The following is a 5,879-nucleotide window of genomic DNA, read 5'->3' as shown; positions in this document are numbered from 1 at the left end:
ACCTAAGCAAATAATCAAGTCCTACCCCCTGCGATGCGCAGGAAAGGATGCTGGGGTCAAACAACCCCAGCTAGGTGGTTGTCTAGCCTCCTTTTGAAGACCCCCAGGGTAGGGGCGAGCACCACTTCCCTTGGAAGTTGGTTCTAGTTCCTAGCCACCCTGACTGTGAATTAGTGCCTCCTGATGTCTAGCCTGAATCTACTCCCAGTCAACTTATGGCCTTTGTTCCTTGTTACCCCCGGTAGTGCTCGGGGGAACAGGAACTCTCCCATTCCCTGCTGGTCCCCCTTGGCAAGTTTATAGGCGGCCACCAGTTCCCCTCTCATCTTTTGTGGAGGCTGAACAGGTTCAGGTCCCGTAGCCTCTCCTCATACCGCCTGCCCTGCTGCCCTCTGATCATGCGAGTGGCCCACACAGTTGTGTGTGAGGATGAAGTGTATAAGTTCAGTAATATCTTTGAGTCTGCATTCTGAGTTATAATCTTGCTCATGTAGATATGTAAGACAGGCTTGAATGCCATCATGGTGTGGGATGTTGGTATATAAGTTGGTAATATCCCTGGTGGCTAGGAGGGTGTTGCTGGGAAGGTGGTCTATGTTTTTAAGTTTTCATACAAAGTCTGTTGTGTCTTGGACAAAACTCGCTCTTTGGGTGACAAGGGGCTTTAGGATTGATTCAATGAAACCTGATATTTCCTCAGTGAGGGTTCCATAGTTCGATATGATAGGTCTGCGTGGGTTCCCTTGTTTGTGTATTTTAGGGAGCATTGAAAAATCCCCAGGTTGTGTAGTGAGGGGATCAAGTTATGTAGCTTTTCTTGTAGTTCTGATGAAAATGATGGAGTTTCAAGGTAAAAAGAGGAGTAGGATCATCCTCTAGTTTTGTGCACTAGGTGGTCAGAGAGTTGTCTGTTGGCTCCTTTAATGTCGTCTTCATGGTTAAAGAAAACTAGCTCCTCCTTTATCTGCTGGTTTTATTACTATTTGGTGGTTAGATCTTAGGAAACTTATGGCCCTTCTCTCTGACAGGGAAAAGTTGTTACAGTGGTGTTTCTTGTTGATTATTTCATTGTTCATTCTTTCCCTGAAGCAGTCAATATAGCGGTCAAGGTTTGAATTTCATCCACTGTGAGGTGTCCAATCTGATGGGGGTTTTTCGGTTTTTTGAGGTTGATCTTTGTCTCAATGTTGTCAAAGTTTGAAGTGTTGTTGGAACTGGATTTATTTTGGCTGTGCAAATATTTCTTGAGGCAGAGACACCAGAAGACTTCTTCTAGTTCTCCACATTGAAGTATTCTATAAGGGTATTTTTCTGGACAGAAATTCAGGCCATTAGAGAGGACAGACTTTCCAGCTTTGGTCAGTGTGCGTGTGGAGAGGTTGATGACATTTGAGGGTTGGTTGCTTCTTTCAGGTGCATCAAGTTTGAGGATAGAATATTGTATGGTGTGGGTGTTGTTTCTCTGAAGGCTGTTTTGTGGTTGGGAAAGTTGTTCCTGGAGTAACTGGTTTCATTTCTTCATTTTATGTTGAATGGATGTTATAGAAAATCTTTGGTAGTCTCTTTGCATATAGTGCATAATGTTTAATTAGAAGAACTTCTACTGCACCAAATTGTGATTTTAACTTATTTCTTCAATATCTTTTTTAATTAAATTTTAAAATTCTTTTTACTTCTTAATTTTCTAGTTATTTCATCACAATATTCCAGAAGCAGTAACTGTTTTCACCCAAGTACATTACGATTCCTTTCTGCTCACTCAGACTTCTCATGCTTGTGGAAATGCAAAGGTTATCTCTACACAGCTCTGTTAACCTAAGTGATTAACATTCCAGGTCAAGTTCAGCTCACCTGCCCTAGGTGAGACCCTTGCAAATCCACAGTCTTGCCCAAGTTACTGTGTCCTCACTGTCTCTATATTTCTGCGTGTATGTCTGTTGGCAGTGAGGGAGCACTTAGAGCAGCTGAATGTCTTCAAGTTGGCATCACCAGATGGACTACATCTGAGAGTGCTGAGGGAATTGGCTGAAGTCATTGTGAGACTGTTGGCAAAAGTATTTGAAGACTCATGGTGCTTGGGAGAGGTCCCAGAAGACTGGAAAAGGTCCAATGTGGTTCCCATTTTTAAGAAGGGGAGGGGCACGGATCCAGGAAACTATAGGCTGGTCAGTTTGATCTCGATACTGGGTAACATTTTAGAAAAAATTATCAAGAAGTCCATTTGTGAGAGACTGGTAGAAGGCATGATGCTGAGGGATAACCGACATGTTTTTGTTGTGGGAAGGTCATGTCTGACCAACCTCATCTCCTTCTATGATCAAGTAATGAACCGCTTGGATGTGGGAGATGCGGTTGATGTCATATACTTGGATATTAAAAAGGCCTTCGATATGGTCTCCCATGATGTCCTTATAAAAAACTGGGGGGGTGTGGCCTGGCAGAGACCACAGTCAGGTGGGCTGGGAACTGAATAAGAGGTCGAATCCAGAGAGTGTTAGTGGACAGGTCTGTATCATCTTGGCAGGAGGTTAGTATCCTGCAGGGTTCAGGTCTTGGCCCCATGCTGTTCAACATCTTTATCAATGACTTAGATGAGGATGTGGAAAGATGACCTCTTTTCCCCATAACTTAGTATCATGCTAGGGGATAGGATACAGATCCAAGCAGGAAAGGTGGGTGGGGCAGAACCAGATGAAGCACTGTGCAATTATCCTTATTGAACTGCATCTGGGGAGAAGTAACCAGTGACATGAATATAGGTTAGGAGATGTCCTGGCCTGCACGATGGCTGAAAGGGACCTTGGGGTTATGGTTGATCACAGGATAAACATAAGCATCAGTGCAATGCTATAGTCAACAGATCTAATAGCATACTGGGATGCATGAGTCAATGCATCACAAGCAGGGCTAAGGAAGTGATACTTCCTCTCTACTCAGCACTGCTGAGACCCCAGCTGGAGTACTGTGTCCAGTTCTGGGTGCCACACTTCAAAAAAGATGTGGAGAATCTTGTAAGGGTCCAGAGAAGGGCCACAAGAATAATTAAGGGCCTGGAAGGCAAACCTTATAAGAACAGACTAAGAGATCTGGGACTGTTCAGCCTGGGAAAGAGAAGACTAAGGGGGGATTTGGTGATCATCTGTAAGTATGTAAGGGGTGAATATCAGGAGCTGGGAGAAAAACTGTTCACTAGGGTGCCCCAGGGGAAGACAAGGAGCAATGGCCATAAACTGTTAGAGGATGGTTTCAGGTTGAATGTAAGGAAGAACTTCTTTATGGTAAGGGTGGCCAGAACTGGAATAGACTTCCCAAGGAGGTGGTGTAGTCCCCAACCCTGGAAGTCTTCAAGAGGAGACTGGACCTTGCTGGGATCATTTGATTTCAGCAGTATTTCTGCCCACAGCAGGGGAGTTGGACTTGTTGATCGTTTAAGGTCCCTTCCAAACCTCAATTTCTATGGTCCTATGATTGTAACCCATGATTCTCTGAGAAAGTGTGTTTATAATTTCTCTACAATTATGGAAAGGGCACTGGAGAACTATCAATACTCAGGTAATTAAGCTTTCACCTTACTGCAAAGATGAATGTTTCAACCGAGGCTCTAACATATTAAATGAGCTCTAAACTCAGGATAGAAGCTTTTCAGTATAGATGGTAGGGCGATTTAAGCTAAAACTCAAGCACGAGCCCAGGTTAACTGCATAGTGTAGCCATACCCAAAGGGTCTAAGGCTGTTAGGAAAGCCTTTACTATCTTTGGTGAGCAAATGGACTTTTTTTCCTTTCAGTGAATTAGAATTTTGTCACAGAGATCCAGGCATTTGGGTTTTCCAGACTGGATTATTGTTACTTTCTGGTTTTACATTAACTGATGATCTTAAGAAAAACTTCAGTTAGTTCAGAACACATCACTACATGTACACAGCAGCACAGACCAACAAGCAAACAATTCCCCAGTTCCCTGCTCTTGTGATTTTCTTTCTGTGGACTATTGAGCCATACTTAAGGTTTTGTCCTTCATCTATAAAGTTTTTTTTCTGGGCTTGGCCCCGTTTAAACATGGAGCCATTTCATCCTGAGTAATCATGACTTCTCTTGATAGTGCTGCTCCACTGGAACAAAGAAATAGTCATGTCACCAGTGAAACTTTAGTGAGCAGGAAACAAAGTTGTCTCAGCAACTATCCAACAATTCTGGAACTCTCTCAGGAAGAGAGCAGAATGGTCAACCATCTCAGCAACATTACAGCAAAAACTCACTGCCTCCTATCAACCTGCTCAGAATGGCACCACCAATTTTGTCCTGGTACCTCAAAGAAAGAAAGAGAAATGAAACGTATAATATGTTTTCCGAGTATACATTATAGTTTTTCGAGATGTTCAGAGACTACAGAGATGAGCAACAAATAAGACCACAGATGACAGATGGTCCCTCCCTACTTCTCACAACAAAGCCAGGTGGGAACAGGGGCCTGTCTATCCTTCATCTTTATAATCAAGTTTCCAATTAGTGCCTGTATGCTTTAATTCAGCAGTTCTCAACCTTTCGCACCTTATCTCCCACCAACCATTTTGTCAAAAAACTCTGGTCCCACCATGATAAAAACAAAAATTAAAAATTCAATAATTTTGTTGAGAATAAGTTTTATTGCTATACTAAACAAAACAAAAAATCTATTTTTGGGTAAGTCCTACCTACATGACCTTTGCGTCCTATCAGTGGTAAGCATCCCACTAGTTGAGAAACACTGCTTTAATCCATCTCTTTCTTCAACTGTATCTACATTTTTTGAGCTGACATGACTATTTCAGTTACTGATTTCAACGGTTCATTTTATTTCACCCTCTCCTCCCTTTGCTTCCAAGACTTTCCTGAGGTCATTGTATCTAGTTCTAAGGGCCCTCTCCTTGTAGTCTCCAAATTTGTATCTAACCACTCAGTGTATTTAATTTAGAGATACTTATTTACACAAACTGAAAGAAATACTTGTCTTAAAAGCAGTTTTATCTATCCAAGTAAACCATGTTTTGAACATTCACATTAAGCATCTTGGTGCTTAACTTATCCTGATGATCTGTTGCTGATTTCTGGTTATCTGTATTTACTGGACCTCCGGTTTTAGACTACAGTATTATCAAATAAACAATTTAAAAATTATGTCCTGTGTGATTGTTTATCTATTAAAGAACAAATTTTGCCCTTCAGCTTTTATGATGTTACATGCGTCACCCTGCTGAGATCTCACTTAGCTAAATTATCTGAATTTTGCTCCAGAGTGAGGCAGGGTTAAAGTTGGAGCTTTGCTACACTAATATCTAGGGCAGGGGTGGGCAAAATGTGGCCTGCGGGCTGGATCCAACCTGCCAGGCCATTCTATCTGGCCTGCGGGGCCCCTAAAAAAAATTTAGAAAATTAATATTTATCTGCCCCTGGCTGCCTCTCATGCAGCCCCCGATGGCTTGCCAAAACTCATTAAGCGGTCCTCCGCCCAAAATAATTGCCTGCCCTGATCTCAGGTGACCATATGTCCCAGAGTGGCTGGGACAGTCCCAGATTTTGGAGGCTGCCTCAGCAACCTGGCTGCTGGAGAAAATAGAAGCACAAGTCCCAGACTGGGAGGAATGCACCTGCAAGTGCCCGGCTCCTGACTGGCTCTACTGCTGAAGCAACTCTGCTCACAGCCCAGGTGAGAACAGGGCTTCCCTAGGACTGGGTGTGGGGTGGGACAGCTCAGACTCCTGCCCTAAGGGGAGTGGGAGTCCCTCTCCCCACCCCAACCACCCAGGACCCATGTTTGCGGGGAAGCTCTGGACTCTGGGCTCTGCTCCAGCCCATCCCCACCAGCTCGCTCAGGCTTGGGCAGGGGAAGGTGCTGCAGGA

Source organism: Alligator sinensis, unplaced genomic scaffold (assembly GCF_000455745.1).
Source record: "Alligator sinensis unplaced genomic scaffold, ASM45574v1 scaffold277_1, whole genome shotgun sequence".
In the NCBI taxonomy this organism is placed as follows: domain Eukaryota; kingdom Metazoa; phylum Chordata; order Crocodylia; family Alligatoridae; genus Alligator; species Alligator sinensis.
This window is presented reverse-complemented; position numbering follows the sequence as displayed.